Source organism: Apteryx rowi, unplaced genomic scaffold, assembly GCF_003343035.1.
Source record: "Apteryx rowi isolate R43461 unplaced genomic scaffold, aptRow1 scaffold_35, whole genome shotgun sequence".
Classification (NCBI taxonomy): domain Eukaryota; kingdom Metazoa; phylum Chordata; class Aves; order Apterygiformes; family Apterygidae; genus Apteryx; species Apteryx rowi.
In genome coordinates, this window is record NW_020449974.1 from 769,822 (window position 1) to 787,687 (window position 17,866).

The 17,866-nt window shown below is 47.4% G+C and overlaps 1 long non-coding RNA gene across 1 annotated transcript; it reads left to right on the top strand.

Annotated features, from left to right (window-relative positions):
* Positions 1 to 2,737: 2,737 nt before the first annotated feature.
* Positions 2,738 to 14,426, top strand: LOC112969418. Its single transcript, XR_003254715.1, has 5 exons — positions 2,738 to 4,850; positions 8,090 to 10,118; positions 10,953 to 11,091; positions 13,204 to 13,239; positions 13,802 to 14,426. It is a non-coding gene; the product is annotated as an uncharacterized LOC112969418 (long non-coding RNA).
* Positions 14,427 to 17,866: the final 3,440 nt, after the last annotated feature.

Genomic DNA, 17,866 nt, shown 5'->3' on the forward strand with positions numbered 1-17,866 from the left:
AAGAGGAAGGGGAAGGAGACCTGGAGTGGGAGCACACAGCCGCAGGCAGGCAACACACACGTGGACACTCAGAGCTGCAGGCRGATAGGCGCATACACAGAGCCAGGGGGAAAAAAAAAGAGGGAAGAAAAAAAGGCAGTGAAGCGGTTAATGAAGAGGCTTCTGCAGCCGAGGAAGCTGAACCAKTCATCATCTTCTAGCGCCTTTTCTTTCCTTTTACTTTATTTGTCTTTGGCAGAAGACAATTGCTCTCTCCACCCGTTTCTGCTATTCTGGGGGCTGATAGCTCTCTCCTTAGAGCCAAGAATGGTCCCATTAAAAATGAAAGTATAAAGCACAGCTTGATTTTAATTCACTGCATCAACGTTTCTATAGAGAGAGAGAGAAGGAGAGAAATTTATAATATTATACATACATACATGCTAAAGACTGGGGTCCTGTTGAGTGTTGTCACTGAAGTGTTGCCTAAAACTGATCTCTTATCTCTCTAATTTCCAAGTATTTCTTAGAGAAGTGAGTGTCTTTCAAGTCCCAGTGCTATGAAGTACAAAACAAGCTTGGAGATGGAGCACTTTTGTGTCAGGAGTGTCAAAGCAAGAAGCAGCTCCCCATCTCCAACCTCCCTTTCTGTTTTAAATCCTTGCTTGGAGCAATAAATGGAAGAAATTAGTGCAAGTTTGGGCAATGTCTGGAGCTGAGATGAAACCCTGCACTGTCCTGGCTCTGTTTGCTAGGAAGGAGGAAAAAAAGTTGTGGTGGGAAGTGGGTAGTTTTCAGAGCTTCTTTGTCATTTTGTCACAGAGAGAAGAGCCCAGGTCCTTGGTTGGTGGCAGATGCCATGAGAGTCCTTACAGGGTAACTAAGCTCTGGTCGTAGCAGATCCCCTCCATTTACCTGTTGGGAAGCCGATATGCAGGGAGCAGCTGCTGGGGAATAAGCTAAGGAGGCTTTCTTGTCTCTGTGGGGACTGGGAGCCTGCAGGGCTTGAGAGATATGGACAAGGATGAGGGGAATATTTGCCTTACTGCCTTCTCTGAAGCAGGGCTGACCTGGGGCAAGCTGTGGAAGGGGATGAGGAGGCTAACCTGGTGAGAAGTATTTCCCCTGTCCACTGCAGTAAGGTCCCCACAAAGGGTTAATGTGGGGAGTGTCCGAGCATCTCTTGACCAGATGGAGATGGGATAGCTAGTAAAGATCTTGCTGCTCAGTTGGAGGAGGGATTGTTGCCCAAATTCACCTCTACGGCTTCATGGAGACATGGCATCTCTATGCAAAGAAAATGCTTCTACCATCCACCGTGGTTTGAAGACATCTGTGAACAAAGGGAAGGCTGTACCTGGTTGTCAGAGAACATGTGTAACAGTTTTTTTTGTCCTGGATAATCAAACCAAACCATTCCAAAGAAGTAAAATAGGGAAGTCAGAGAATGTGGAAATGGGGTGGGGTGGGGGAAAACGCCACAGTGTGGCTTAAAAGCTGCTGCATGAGACCTAGGTGGCCAGCTCATGGAAGGAGTTCAACAGATAGGATGTACAAATGAAAGAGGAGATGTCCTGGCCTAATTCAGCAAGACTTACTGAATTATTGCCCAGATAAATACACCTCTCTCGGTGCTTTTTTTCTCTCCTTCCAGCTCCTCACTAGACCTTATTTTCTTTCAGAGCTTTTGGGCCATATTAAAGTAACCCGTACTAGGATATTCTGCTCTGTCAGCATGCAAAAGTCTTCCATGTGGGTGGTGTGCATCCAAACACACATTTTGAGGTGGGGACCCCATATCTGGCCTCTGGGTTGGGTGGTGCTTACTATCTCATGTGACGTACTTGGCCTGGGGCTGTGGTCCCCGGTAGTGCCTGCCATGCACGCACAGCTTGACCCACGTTCAGGATACAGGACCATCTTTCTCAGATCAGCAGACCCCCGTTGGAGCCCTTCCCAGGACTGAAGGTATCAGCTTTCTGGGTGATGGTGGGAAGAAAAGAGTTTTTGTCTCTGAAAATGTGTTTTTTTTTTTCCTTTCTTCTTCTAGGCCTTTGAGAGAGAGCCAAAGGAACCTGTTGCCAAGGAGACTTTGGCAGCCAGTGATCTGTTGGCTCAATGGGTATAAATGGGACGAGCGTGTGTAGAATGACAGGAAACCTAAGTGCCATAGCCTGGGATCCTAGGATGAGACCTGCAACCCAGACTTGGGTTGTGAGGGTCCTACAAGAGACTCACCCAGTGGGTGTGCTGATCCTATTACACTGCAGATTTATTTCTGCTGCACTTGATTTCCATTCTGCAGGGGGATCTCAATGCCCTTGTCTTAGCCAGGGCATCCTCAAGCRTTATTCCCRGTGTAAGTGATCCTGTTAAGAAAGYGAGGCTGAAACTTRATAAYTCCTTGGGACTTAAGGACCCTACAAAGACCWTACAAGGACCGTACAAGGATAGGATAAAGATCGTGGGAGCTGAAATGAGCCCCTGTTGACAGTTTCGCAGTCTCTGTGCTGAGCCTACTCTGCCATGCCCAGTCCTGACAGACCCAATGGCTCTACCAGCAGCTGGGACCGATGTGGTAGCAAAGAGTCATAGCTAAGTGCTCCCCACCTTCAGTCCCCCGAGCTGTGGCATGCATTACTGTTTTGAGAGGGCCTAGATGGAGTTAGACTCAAGGTAGGGGAGCCAATATGACTCCAATATGGAGCCAATAAAGAGTTGCAGGGAGTGGGGCTGGTTTAGGGGGTTGCCCCACAGTGGCCACTGATGATATACCGTGAGCTGCTCGCAGAGGACAGTGATGACTAGCTAGCGACTGAATTGGGCTGATGGTGCCCATGAGCTGCCCATCAGCTCTGCCAAGCCCGTGGGCTTTCTCCCACAGCTCCACCATGCTGAGCTGCAGCCAAGCTCTGAAGGGCAGGACGTTGCTCAACCAACTTTCCTACATGAACAGGGAAAGCTGGGGGGACATTGGTCCCCGGGTGATTTCTTTTCTGGTTAAAGGAAACAGAAGAGAAGGCTCAATGTAGCTGTTGAACAGGTCCAGCATTGCCTCTCCCCATCCCAAACTTAGTCTAGCGTTCTGGACCTTGGAGGTGGCCCAGGTGCTGTTCCTTGTGCAATTGGGCAGTGACATTTCTGGCATTAGTGACCCGTTTTCTTCCAGCTTCTGCTCTCAAAGCTCCACACCATGTTGGGTTGTCCTGCTCTGCTGTCATGTTTAGGACTAGAGACTCTGGGTAGTACTCACTTGCCACAGGCTGCAGAGCTGGTCTGAGCAGCCTCCAAAGTCCTCTGTGGTGCACCCTGATGTAGCTGGGCTCCTGCCGAGGGTGGTTCCTCCCCTCCTGTGGCAGGTGTTCAAGAGTGGGAAGCGGAAGTGCTTTAAAAGTGTCAGTCTGTCTCCATGGACTGTGGATGGAGCCTGGATGAATAGATTAGTCTAGACATTTAATGTTTAGTTGGTTAAAATTAGTTAAGACGAACCCCTAGATAGTAAAATGAAATAGGACAGAGGGCCGTTTATTGCTAATACTGCCACTTCTTTGGTATCCAAAAGTGCTTTATAAAGAAATGGGTATAAGGATGAAATTCTTGTCCTAAAGGGATCATTTTGTCTTTACTGGGTTTGCATTAAAAAAATAAAGCTATTCCTATCCAAAGTCACGGTCCAAAGCAGCCTCCTGTGAAGGATGCACTTCGTGATCCCTAGGCTTGCAGACCAGGGAGCTTCGGGCATGTCTGTGCTGGTAGATTAAATGTACTTGGGAACATTTTGGGGGTCCTGAGGCCAATGGCACAGAGCAGTCTTCATCTGTGTTGTTAAATTCTACTTTCCCAAACAAGGTGGCAACCAGCAAGCTGCTTATTGGGAATGATCCTTGGGCCAAGCTTGTGGCTGAGCTGTGCAGGAATCATATAGGACCATGCTAAGGCCAAATGTGTGCCAGGAATGACCAACATTTCAGCAGCACAGACAATTGACTTCAGTTCACTGTTCAATTTGCTAGTACAGTCACAGCTTTTGGGACTAGGTTGAAAAGGAATATATTTCCTTTCTGTGGCTCTCCTAAAAGAAGGACAGTCCATTTTGGTCCCTCTCCTGCTTCTAGCTGTGGTTGGTAGGGAATGGGTGAAGACACAAGAGAGTCCCTAAGTCATCTTAGGTGTCAGCAGTGCAAAAGGGTTGATCTAAGAGGCACCTCTAAATGTCTAGATGGGGATTGCCTGCTGCCATATATCCGCCTGCATCATGAGAAGCCAGTTACTCTGCAGCCAGTGGTRTATGAGGAAGAAGAAAATGTTAGCACCAGTGCGAGGCCCCTTTCCTTCCTGAATAGCCACCCTCTGATTCCCAACTCGATCAACTAGATGCAGCCTTTGCACTGATTTTGTAGCAAGATGTGAAGTTACACTTCCAGATTTACAGCAAGATGCTGCTAATGTGATTCATCCTGCTGCACGTCTATGGCCTGTGCTTGGACATGACATAAGGAAGAAGGGTAGAAAGCACAAGGGACGGGGAAGGCAAAGCTTGCAGTGACCTGACCTCATGAATGGCTTTGCTTGCTTGCCCAGGCTGCAAGTGGGGAGAACGGGCTGGGCCTGGAAGCCAGAGCTGGAGATATCACAGTCAGCCTGTGTGTGTGATCTGACAGACCAGGATTTTGGAAACACAGCTGCAGGACAGGACCTGTCCATGGAGAGGCTGGCATAGGGAGCCTCCAGCTCCTGARACCTGCTATCCCACGGCAGCCCCGTGAAGACTTGCTCCCGTTGTGCAAGGGTCTCCAGCGGGAGATGCGAGCGTTGGGACAGGACCTGAGCTGTGAATGCACATCGGGCCAAACACCCATGCAGGACAGCAGGTACGGGCATTATCTTGTGAGCTTGTGACAGGAGACACTTGTTTTCTGTTGGACTAAAGCAGCTGTCAAACACCTAATAGTCCTTGAGGTGTCTGAAGGCCAGAGTCCTGCCTGCAGAGACATTATGCTGGCTTTGCTTAGTGAATCCAGCATGAACCGCAATTTGGATAAACGGTCTAATTTAATTCTGGACATTTAAAAAAAAGCAGCTGGGTTTTTGAAATTTTTTCTGTTTCATTCTGTAGAGTTTTCTTCCCCTGCCTGCCCTTTCCAGAAAAAACCCGTGACTGCAAGACAAAGTTTAGTCATTCTTTGAGTCTCAGATCATTCTTGGCATGATTTTTACCCACGCTGTCTCCTCAACAGTGGTTTTCTCAGGAGGGTTTTGCAAGTGTGAGGCTTTTGTATTGCTAGCATCTCCATTCCCTCAGGACTGAGTCAAGGTATTAACATCAGTTCTCATGCCCTGTCTCTGTGGGACTCTGTTCCTGGACACTTAATTGGCATCAGTCTTGCAGTTTGGTCTTTGCATGTTTTTCGTTTTTATACCAGCAGTGAAAATAGCTCAGTTCCCTTTGATTTTCCCTTGTATGGAGTTCTTTTTTTTTTTTCTTCCCCTTTTAGAGCAGAAGCAGAAGAAAATCAATTTAAACAAGATGCAGAAAGATTTCAAAACATAGTCTTAATCAAGTCAGCTTTGCCTCCCATCTTCCTCCGGCTCAGCTCTGAAACAATCCCCAAACCTGGCAGTTAATGGCAAAAGAAAATCAAAGATGACACACTTTGAAATCCTTGGCATTGAGTGACATGAACAATAGTTGAAAAAAGCCCACAAAACAATCGGCTGGAGAGCTTTCTCCATTAARCTTCAAAAAACATTGTTTTCTGGGACAGGAAATGGTTGCTCCTTTTCTTCTCTGTTCTCTTCCTGTTAGAGAACAGGATCTTGTGTGTAGCTAAACGGAGCTCTGCTGTATTTTCAGCAGGAGATCAGGTTCTTATCCAGGGCTTGCAGAGCTGGGGCTGGGCCATCACAAACATCCAGATGATGCCTCCTTTTTTAGAAGTTTTGCAGTGCATTGGAAATGCCTTGTGGCCAGGCTTGAAAACAGAGGAGCACAGGTAAAAGTGGCATAACTGCTCTTTGGGATGTCAGCTATATGCTGGATCTCTAACACCTTTCAGGCAAGAGTTTGGTGCAAAAAGAGCCTTGAGCCCTGCTGGCACTTTTTGAGTGAAATCGTCTCAGTAACATTAAATCTGCTCTGGACTCTGCTACCTGGAGGTTTCTTTCCAGTCCCCCTCCCCAAAGTGATAGCTGTACATGCATGTATGTGGGTTATGCCACCACCATAAAAGCTAAAACAACCCACTTTTTTAGCACTGCAGGCCCGCAAATGAGACAAGGACTCTGCTGAACACTGACCCAGCCCTGAGGCCTTGAAGATCAAGCACACTTGTAGCTTTGCTGCCATCTATCTCCAAAAGCAAATCATGCTTGCAGTCTTCTTGACTCTGGGGCTSATTGAGCTTTTTTCTCAGTTATTTCCCCTCCTTGCAAAAATACAACACAGGTGATTGTATTTAGGACCCTGCTTGCTTCTTCTCTTGGGGAAAAAACATCTCATGGAGGGCCTGGGAAACTTTTTGCAAGAACTGATGCTAGGTGGACTCCGCATTTTCTCCTTGATCCCTAATGACCAGTGAAACTCAGCCTGGAGTGAAAGCAGGAGACGGATGATTTGCAGCAGAATACCAATTTTGATGATTATACACTGCACCGACACACCATCAGAATAATGGGGGCAGCTGATGGATTTGGTAGCGCCGGACGCTTAACGTTCTGCCTTGTTTTGCCTCCTGTCATTTCGTGGTGTTAATGGCTTCTCCGTGATTTGTTAGATTACATGACCTCAAGGACACCCAGCTACCTCCTCCTTTTCTCTTCCTTTCTTTTCTTCCTGCGCATGTGTACGTGTACCTTTAATGGAAGGCTTTGTTTTAACAGAATCTAAATGACATGTCTCTGGTTTGGACAGAGTTCAGGAAAGCCAATGCAAGGACAGAGAAACTATGAGCATCCTATGAGTGATTTCAGCTCTCCCTTGATAAGAGGGTGACCTGTTACAGCAATGAAGCTGGGGGGCTATTGATTCGGCTAAGGGCAATTGTTCATGTTTTTGCTGAATTGGCTTGGTGCACTGGCCAGAGATTACACCTATTTTCATGACAAGAATGAATAGCCGCTGAGCTGTTCTGTCTTCCTAGTACCTGAAAGGACTGGGGAGTGAGGAATTGCTCCATAAAGGGTGAAGGTGTCAGATAATGGTTTCCAGTTATAGACCTTACTTCACTACCACAAGGTAGCGGGATGAGAGATGGTTCCTGGATTAGGGAAGCCAAGGTCTTCCTAGATCCCAGGACCAGAAATGTGTCCTAGCTAAATCCTACTGTCCGTATAGGAACAAGACCTGGGCATGCACTGTGCCACCTCACGGTCCTACCCTGCTTTCCAAGCAAAGAAAACCCTCGTGCATGGTTCAGAAGGGAACCGTGTATGAGTAGAGCCTGCAGGAATGGCAGAGGAGGCTGCCAGTTAGGAGTAGGTCCCATCCGGGGATTCAGTCTGGTTGTTAAAATTAGATGTCTGGTGGCGCAGAGGGGAAGCGTCTCAGTTTTAGGGCTTATTCATCCTTGAAAAAAATCATTGCTGCACTGTTGTGGGATCGTTGGTCACGGAGCTGCTTACAGGATGTCTCAGGAGATGGTGGACCCCTCAGGTTAACTGTGGGGAGTTGGGTGGGCATCTTGGCAGGGGTGACGTGTGGATGAGACCTTACAGCCGACGTGGAGGCAGCAAAGGGAGTAGATTGAGAGCCTGCTGCTGGGCCTTGTCTTGTCTGACGGGGTCAATGCATACGCTTGAGTGATCAGCCGGGAAGCTGTACCTGCAGCAGACAGAAGGGGAAGGCGAGGGGGTCTATCCAGAAAGGTCTGGGCCACGCTGGCCTCTGGGTCACCCTCTCTCCTACAAGGTATAATCCTATTGCCTTTGCAGCAGGATTGCCCCTCACCTTGCTCCCGCCCTTGCAAGAGGCATTATTTGGTGGTAAATAACTGCAGCCTGCTGTTCTCCAGCTTTGGCAGCTCGGGCAATAACAACAGCTTCAGTGCTCAACAGGCGCCTGTGTCGTTCCTTCCTATCGCATGGGATTTTTTCCTTTCTTTTTTGTCCTCAGCTTCCTGATCCCTCTTAAGCCTCAAAACTGAAAGATCCCTGTTCTGTGTCCTTATCTGCAAGGTGAAAGAAGAGAGAAATTGTCTCCTGCTGTTGGAAAGATAAGTCACGTTGGACTCTTCTTCTTTAGAAAACTCTCTAGTGCTATTTATCAGTTAATTACTGGGTTGCATTTATGCCCATTAATTCCCCCTGCTGTCTTTCATGTTTGGAAAGGTCTGTGTTGCTCAGGATCTAATTGTCCTGGTCTTATATTGCTTTCTTTTTCATTCTCAAGTYAAGTGGATGCCAGCGTCTTCTAAGGCTGCACTTATATTTTCCTTGCAGATTTCTTTGAACCCCCCTTCTCCTCCACCCTGGTTGTGTTCAATGCGGATTTGGCTGGGTTTGGGGGAAGTGGATTAAACTATGTGGCCCAGGCTTTAAATCCTAATTGGGCTCCTAAATCAATCATTCTCTCCTGAAACTTTTTACACTGAAAGATACAGTTTCAGGTCACCTGCAACATGCTATGGCTTTATATCAATCTTGGTTCATTGTTTGGGTCCAAATAAACAAAACAGACATTTCTGAAAAGCTTCAATTCATTCCCCTCCTCCTCAAACAGTTTGATATCTCCTTTTCAAACCATATTTCTTCCATTGCTTCACTTCAACTTAAAACACAAAAGTATTTATTTTAAAAGGAAAGAAGTTTCCAAGTAAACAGAATAGGCTGATTTTGTTCATATGATTTGCCAGAGAAAAATTGAAAAACATACCTTTCAGATAGGTCCAAAAGAATGTTTTTCTTCAGTTGGATCACTTAATCACAAAGCTTTTCCCACCCCCTTACACCACCATCGCCATCTCTGTGTCACTGAGAAGCGCAGAAGCGCTGCCATTTAAACCCTGTTTCAGCAGGGAAGGATTTTCTAATCTTTTCACTGCTGACTATGGCAGCTTTTAGAGACCTGAGCAGGGTCAGTTCCCTGGGGCAAGGTGCTCTATACTCAAACTCAGTGAAAGAGCTTGGCATTTCAGGATCCGTTTTCCAGGGTGCCCAATGGATTTTGGAGCACAAGCTATTGAAAGCCAATTAGAAGAAAATCTTCCAAAGTCCCCTGACTTTGGGGAGAAAGAAAAGGGATTTGTTTTTTTTAATACACCTAAATCCTGTGGGCTCCTATTGGGATTCAGTGGAGTCTGGTGGGTACAGATATGATTGTGCCATGACCTGGGCTGTTAAGGTCAGCCCATGTGAGTTCTCCTATTGCCGTGTCTCGCTGGGCACCAGGAGAAGAGCTGTAATGCAAGGAGATGGCTTTCTTCCAGGGTATCTTCACCCAAGACCAGCGGGGGGTTGTATTACCTTGCTCTTGCAGATCTAGGTGTCCAGACACCCTTTACCTTAACTGGGGAGAAACAGCCGTGTCTGTGGTTCATGTCCTTCATTTTAGCCCACCCAAGCATGAGCTAAATCATGCTGATTGCTTTCTACTGATGACCCCAGGAGCCCAGACAGCTAGGGAGAGGTATTGATGTACTCAATACCTGAAGTGGGGCAGTTTTATCCTGGCTGTCGAGTAGGTGCTGCAGCAGTTGTATGAAACCAGTAGCTTATAACGTGGGATATTGCAGGGTGGTAATCCCCCATAGGCGCGTGTTTGGGCAGATGTCTGGGCTGCCCATGGGAGCTGTCGCACCGGCTGAGTTGCTGGTTTGGAGATGGCTGGGATTTGACCACAGATTGCAGGGACTACAGGGGAGATGACCCTGGTCTCCTTGCTTTTGTTGTCATTGATCAGCTCTTCCAAAAGGAGAGGACCCATGCCCAATCTCAAACGTGTGAATCCAAATGCATCTCTCAAACCAAGCRTCTGGGGTTGGGAAACAGTCTCATCCCTCCCATATTAGTAGCAGATAAGCATTGTTGACCCATTTCTAACTCCAGGTTCACCCCGAAATTGCTCGTGGAGGAAAGCAGAATGGAATAGKCATATGCACTCCATTACTACGGGATGTGGAGGACCAGCCAGGCGAACGACCAGGGTGAGAGGTCTCCTCATGCCAAGGAGAACGTGGCTGCATGGGGACATGCACTGGGCTCCTCTCTGGGAGGCAAAGAGCGGGGAAATCAGGGGATGAGGCTAATGTTCTTCCTTCATAAATATACTGGCATCTCTCAGTCCTAAAGATATCAAGGATCAGCACAAATCCCCCAGTCAAAGGTAGGGGAATTTTATGCCTGGATTTCTCCAAATAATTCCTGGGTGGCAGTATGACATTGCCCCCTGGGTGGAAAGGGACAGATATGTAGAAATTCACTGTTGGATAGGGTGTAATGGTTGTGCAGGGCTGAGGGGTCCCAGTGACATAGAAGAGGGTTGGTAAATTGGTGGAAGAGGTAACAGAGCAAGATCCATGCCAACACAAGGCTGGTACACTTGTTATGTCTTCAAATTAAGGTTGAAATTGTGCACAGGTCTATGCAGGCTCTTACCCCGGGGGTGAGTTTCACTCAAAGCGAGCAGACAAAACCATCCCGGCAAAGCAGAATTGCAGAGGGGCTTTGAGCTAACTGTCTGCCTAATTAGCGAGTCTCATTCCCCGTTTTCCACTGAGCATCAGTGGCACTTGAAAGCAGCTGCCATTGACGGTGGCTTTGTGACTGCTGCCTCAGTGTGCAGCCTTCAAGCAGCAGCAACCCAGGGAGAGAAGCCACTAACCTTTCTTTTTCAGTGGCTAATGACAAAATGTGCTGTTTGAAAGCCTTCCTGAGTCCTTGGAGGAGGTGGTGGTGGGAGCAGAAAATGCAGCGCTCATTTCTTAGATCTAATCTCCTGTCCATAGAAGACTGCTCAGCTCACAGCTTTCACCCTTCAGGGATGGAACCGGAGAAAGAAAACTGCCAGGTGCCGTTAACCCTCAAGATGCTTCATCCCATGACCAAAACCATCACCTCCAGTGGCCACCTGTGTAGTGATTCCCGCTTGGACTCTGCTCACCTTGCATGAGGTGTGAGGTGTGTTTCAACCAGAGAGAGGATGGGGAGGGCTTCTTGCTCAGTAGTCCCATGACATGGTGGAAGAGAACAGATAATGGATTAATCAAGTTAGAAACAGTGATGTTTTAGGGGTCTTGTGTCAAACAGGACATCTTGCCCAGTTTAGATATCTTACCATACATCAGTTCTACAACTTCCCCCATCTTACAGGGTCAGTTATTATAGGGTAATGCATCCTTCTCCCAGACTTGCTTAACTGCTGTGGAAAGATTTATTTGCATGCATCCCAGCCGGGCTGTTTCAAGCGATCACTCTTGCATTTTCAGGCCACGTGCCAGCTTTGTGTTTAATGTTGGGTTCCTCCCACATGTGGAAATATGTTGCTTTATGAATGGAGACCCTTGGAGGCCCAAAGCCCAGGCCATCCCATAAATATGTCCTTGATGTTATTTTTTATCATGAAAAGGCAGATACATTACAGAACCAGAGCTGCTGCTTGCATCTGTGCCTTCATGCTAAGTGATGGTCATCTTCTCTTTCCAGTTTTAACCATCTTTCTGTTGCATTTGTGGAAAATCAGATCAGCTTCGCTAAGAACTGGAAGCGGCTGTAATTGGGAGGATGTAGCAGACTCTCTTTTTTGGGGGGAGGAGGGGCAAACAGTACCAACAGTATCTGCTCCTGCTCCTGATCTTGCTGAAATTGGGGAAGAGCGTGAGAAAAAGACACATTAACTGGCAACAGCTCAGTTCCTCCAGGGTGGAGAATGAGAAATGATGTAGCCCTGGCAGCATGTGGTTCCTCTGCCCAGGAAACTGTTAACTACCCTTAATGGTCTTTGGCACCTCATGTCAGRGTGAAGCAAAGAGCGCTCATGCTGCCCGTAGTAAATAAAGCCTGCTCTCACCCTGCTGCTCTGGAGAAAATAAAGCTTCTTGTTGCTCTGCAGCATGTTTAAAAAAAGGTGGGATGCAATTTAGATAGAACCAAGTTCTAGAGAAAGTAGCGTGGGGAACATTCTTGAATTTCCTTCYGTTTCCTCCATCCCTGGGTACCATGGTGGTAGAGGCATTGAGATAGGCCAAGCTGATACCTGTGGGATGAGGCGAAGCTCTGTATGGACAAGCAAATAGAGCTGATACCTGCAAAGAGTTTAGGAAGTTTCACTGAAGCCCTGRCCTTTTTGAGGCACATGAAAGAGGACAAGAAGGAATAATCTACACCTGTTTTGAAMCCTTTTTCTTTGTAAATCTCGTGTATCTTTCAATGAAAGGATGAATCCCTAAGGCTCGCAGGCCTTCCTGAGCAGCTGAACCTACTTTTCTTGGGTATCTTGTTCAGATTCCTTAGAAAAGCACAGGTCCCTTGGGAATCCGCAAGCTGGAAATCTCTGGAGGAGAGAGAGAGGGATGGAGAGGAACTTGCGGGGTGACTCGTGGAAGAATGTATCTGGAAAAAGGAGCAGCTGCTGCCATGCATTAAACCTGCCAGCACCTTAGCAAAGCCCCTTTCCTAGAGGGATGTCAGGGAGCTTAAATAAATCACCTGAAAGGCCGGAAAGGAATGGGACTGTGTTCTGCCTTGCTCAGAGGGAAAGATATCCATGACGCGCGAGGGCACCTGGCAGGCGGGCGAGYGCTGTTTACACGGCGAGTCAAGTAGCTCTGCGTCTGCAGAGACACGGGAGAGCAGGCTGGCAGGGCAGGTCCTCAGCACGGCTGGCGGACCTCAGCCCCTGCAGAGGGTGGCTTGAGGAGATCCGGGCTTGCGCTATCCTGCGGTGTTTTCTGTGTGCGGGTGAGGGCTGTGCTCTTCAGTGGCGCCCGCTGCGGGCATGGCCCYCTTGTGCACAAATGCCAGACTTGGAGGGATGGGGAAAGGTGGAGAGATACCGTGCAGGGTGGGAATTGTCCTCCTGGGCTGAGGATGGGCATGCTAACTCCATCCACCCCACCCCACTGCAACCCCATCTTTAGGCTGCGTGTAGGTGCCAACTTCACTGCCCAGCACCCTCAGAACCAGATTTGAGGCTTTTTAAGGATGATTAGCTTTTTTAGGAAGCTGGGGAAAACCAGACTTCCTTTTGCCTTCAGTCAGCCTCGCCACCTGGTGTTTAATTTTCTCTTCCAGATCCTCAACCGATGGCTCCTTCTTTCCCAGCTCCAGGTGAGAAGGCCAGAGCAAAATCCATCCTTTGCTCTGGCCCTTTGCCATTCATATTTTGCAGCACCGGGTGTTGCCCACTTTACTGCACAAACCTTTGCTTGCCTTCCTCTTCTCCCCCCTCCCACTCCTCCTCCCCATTCCCCCTGCCCTCCTCCTCCTCTGGTCTTTTGCTGATGCCAAGCCAGAAGCCTGACAGCCAAAGTGACATCGTAATTTACTCCCTGGCAAGGAAACTGCAGAGGTTTGGGTTGTCTGGGGACATGCACAGCAAAAAAGGGGAAGGAAGGATGGGACCTGATTTGTAAAGCTGTCTGCAATTTTGGGGGGGTGTTCGGACTGCCCAGGGTGCATGCTCCATTGTGGCTCCCTCTAGAAGGCAGCAGATTTGGAGATGGGGCTTCATCCTCTTTGACTGAATAACTAGTGCTGCCTCCGTTTTTGCTRAAACCTCCATGGGGATGCTGCAGCTGCAACGGTGCAGCAGCCCTCACATGATCTCCACGGGGAAGCGGTTCAGGGAGCCCATCGATAGCTTTCAGGGTCTGCTTGGGTGTTCCTACAGAGCCGGGGAGGGGAGGATGTCMTCTCTTCTCAAACAGCATGAAGGAGGACACAGTGAGGCACCCTTTACAACCAGACTGCCTGTAGGCCATGTGCTAATGCTGGCGCGCTGAACTTGTCCAGGGCTGGGACCGGGACTGTGGAGCCTCCTGGGAAGGCAYGGATCTCCTCTGCACCACCACTCTCGACCTGTCTAGACGAAATGATAATAATCCAGCTTGATGGGTGGCATCCTCCTCCATTTCACGCAAATGATACTTGCTCTCCTTAAATGCCTGCCTTAAATAACTTGCAGGGCAGTTCTACAATTTCGGCAAAGGTGGAATCTGCATGTGTGAATGGGGGGAGATGGAGCGAATGTGTAATTGGGCTTAATCTTCCCACACTCAAGGAAGCAACAAAATATCTCTCTTCGTCTATTTAGTCAAAACACGACAACATCATTGCTCTACTGCTCAGGAACAATAAAGATGCAAATAATGTCAACATCTCCTAGGCTTTTGCCAGGACGGTTACTGGGGAGAATATTATTGCGTTCTGATTACTTTGTATGAAATCCACTATCAGTGCCTGTACGTGGCTTTACTTCTCAAGGATATTGAACTAAACTGGAATGAAAATGAGAACCACCATCTCTGCTGCTTGGTCTCCATGCTCTGACTGACGTTTTAGCTCTGGAGGGAGAGTGGAGGTCTTTAGCAGTGCAGTGGGCAGGTGTATGTGTGGTTTGTGTTGTGTGATTTGTGCATGCGTGTTTCTGGGTAGAAGGGTGGCTGTTGCATGTGTCAGCATGTGGATGAATGGTGCAATGGCAAGAGAATGCAGCTAATAAAAATTTCCAGTCTCCTGCCACTTCTTTCTCGGCTGCACTGGGACTAAGTTTAATACGTACTGGTTTGTAGGGTGATAGAGCAAGTTACCAGAATTTTGCAGCTGAATTCAGGTTTTCCTTTCACTAGAAGGGGAAAATTTCTTGGGCCTAATTTTCCTTTGGGCATCCCTGGGACATGCTCGTGCTTTGGAGACTTGTTGGAAAACGAGACAAAAATCTCAGCGTTGAAACACCATGAGTGGAGAGCTTAGTTTGCACGGGATTGACTCCACATAGAGAAAGGTCATGCAGAGGGGAATTCATCAGCCTTTGCTATTTGAGAGACTCAGTAAAATCATCACAGAGGCCCCTTCTTGGCTTGCAGTCAACGAACAGCACAAAATATCTAGAGACAGGACTCTGACAGATGGGTAAGATACCAAGTAGACATTCCCATATGTGCTTCATCGAGGAAGGTCCAAGGTGACTGTAACGGACCCAGAAACTTGAGAGATGGACCAGCCAACTTCCAGCATCTTGCTGGCTGTACATGACACTGATACCCATGCTGCCAGCAATGCTTAGGGCTTCTTCTCAGCTCAAGTCCAGGATCTCCCACCTTCTACCTTGTTTAGGAAGAGCTCAGATGTGGACTTAGCCTGAACTCCCAAGTTCTCCAGAGGAGCAGATCCAGCCCAAGCTCTGGTCAAGATGGAAATGAACCTCTTCCCATGCAATGGTGACTGAGAGACAGCATGCAAGGACTTAGCTCTAAGCAAAAATACACCTGCAACCAAGATGGCTGGGAGAGGATGCTCCAACCGTGGCAACCTAAACGTTGGATGTTTTTATAGGCCATGTTGTGCATGAGCAGAAGAGGGGACACTGGGTCTGGGCATCTCCTCCCCCTCTCTACCACTACTGCTAACTAAATTCCCAGTTTTACCAATAGTTCCTGAGTGATGTGAGGCAGGGAATATCTCTGCTCGGTGCAACAGATTCCCCTGCCTTCCAGCAGTCTTTGTCTGCTATACTGAAAATTAATGCAGGAAAAAAAAAAAGGCCTATAATTTGAGGTTTAGTCTGGCTCCCTTCCCATATCCCCTTTCCCACACAAATGCTGGTCCTGGTAAGGGAAGGGTGGACGCATCGGTGGCACAATGGGTTTTGGCTGACTGAAAGTGTTCATGAAGCTACTGCTAAAGAGACCATCAGCAGCTTCTGCTCTGCTGGCGATGGGATTGTGGGCTGAGCTGTGATGAAATGGCTGGGTGTCACAGCCACTTTTTCTTCTGCAGGAATATCAAAAGCAATTAAGTTCCTTTACTGGACAGGGTTGAAATAATAAGTGTCCAATACAGAGACAGAACGATGGGATAAGGAACTCAGCATGGAGAGGTGGATTGGGTTGGATGGGGATGCATGAGGTGGTCCATGTAGGAGGTCAGGGAGAGGGAGCTGGAAGGTCAGAGGACCGTTGAACAAGGAAAAACAGAACTCAGTGCTGACTGAGGGAGCTGTGGGGCTGGGGAAAGACTGCACTGAAGGTGCAGGGTGACATAGATAAGTGGGATTACATTGCTCCAGCATCAATATCTCTTACTGATACAAATGACTTGCTCATCCTGTGTAGAGGGTGATGGTGGGTTTGGGTGGCCTCTCTGTCCTGGGAGGATCCAGGAGCCAACAATGTGTTATATATCAGTACAGTGACTGTCAACTCCTTCCCCAAAAGAATTTGTTACCCATCAACAGCAGCCACGAACTGCTCATCACCTGTGACGCTGAGGGCTGCATCATCTGACTTTAATTACTGCTGATAGGAGGCAGTGACAGATATTTATCCAAAAAAAGAATCCCTTGCTCCTGAATGAAATATTCCGCTGAAAAATGAATGACATCTCTGATAGAAGAGCTGGAAAACTCAAGAAAAGAGGTAAAACGATGTATGTTAACCAGGTGTCTGGTATATGGATGAGGTTCATTTTCTAATATCTAATGTAGGAGGTTTTCTTGGTGTCAGCGTGCTGTTCTAACTGTGCAGAAAGAATGATTTCCCAATAGCGTRGGCAGGTTAACAAAACGCTGGTTTCCAAACACTCTCTCCCCTGCCCTATCCCCAGAATAATACTAATACAAAGGTAGAATCAAACTTTAAGTGGAAAGATTTGATTTTTTTGCCAAGAAATTTGGAAACAAAATAAAATGTTCCCTTCAGTTTGGCTTATATTGAAATCTTCTTTTGGATTTTGATTGTTGAAGTTTTTCTTGGAACRTGACAAAAGACTCATATTTGAAATATGAGAGTTTTGCCGGATATTTCATCAATTCCCAGCATGAGAATGAGAAAAGATGAAACAGGAGAGGTTTCCATAGAAAACAGAATTTCAGGGGCATRTCCATTTTTAACTCCTGGAACATTTGGACCTGAAATCCTGTTCTGCTCTACCAAACAGACAGATACTGTGTCCGCCCATTTCCCCCTTTGGCTCAATTCATGTTTCCCTCTCCCTTCTCAGGGAAGGAATCCTATGGTATATTTTTTACTAAGTTGTATCTCAAACCAATGAGTTTCAAAGGGACTTTTTGGTTTGTTGGATTTGTTTTCCTCCAGAAGTGTGAGGGCTAAAGGCTGCACTGTGGCATGTACCTGCTTTGTTAAAAGTCAGGGAAAAAGGTCTTTAAAATCTGAAGGAAGAAAGTAAGGTAGGTGCCTATGTCTATTTTGAAAAGTGATTTAGGTTCCTAAGTCTTTTCTGTGCATCTGAAAGTGTCTTGCCCAGTTCTGCTAACAGCATGCAGCCTTTTGCTGCCTATCCGTTATAAATCACAGCTCCCTCAATGGCCCCTTTGGTACAGCCCATTCCGCGGCGTGTTTCGGAGCTCAGCTTGTTTCTGTCATCTCTGGCATCGCTTTGTTGCCTGTTCTTTAACCAGTTCATTCTCCAGTCGGTGCTTTTTCTTCCTTCCTCTCACTCCCCAGCTCTTCACTTCAACCATTTATCTCACAGATGAAACCTGAGATGCTCTTTGAAAAAACTGGAAGCCACAACAGCCGGTGAATTCATTTTCCTTCTGATACCACAGTACTAGTGTCTTCAGAGATGTTTAACAAATCACCTAAATCTGATCTCTCATCCCTGCTCTTGCCCTACTGTTTTCTAGGTTTTCCAGTGTCCACATGGCTTTCAGTGGTGTTGAACTCGCCAAATGTGACTGAGAGGTGTGAACTGATAAGTGGTAGATTATCTGTCT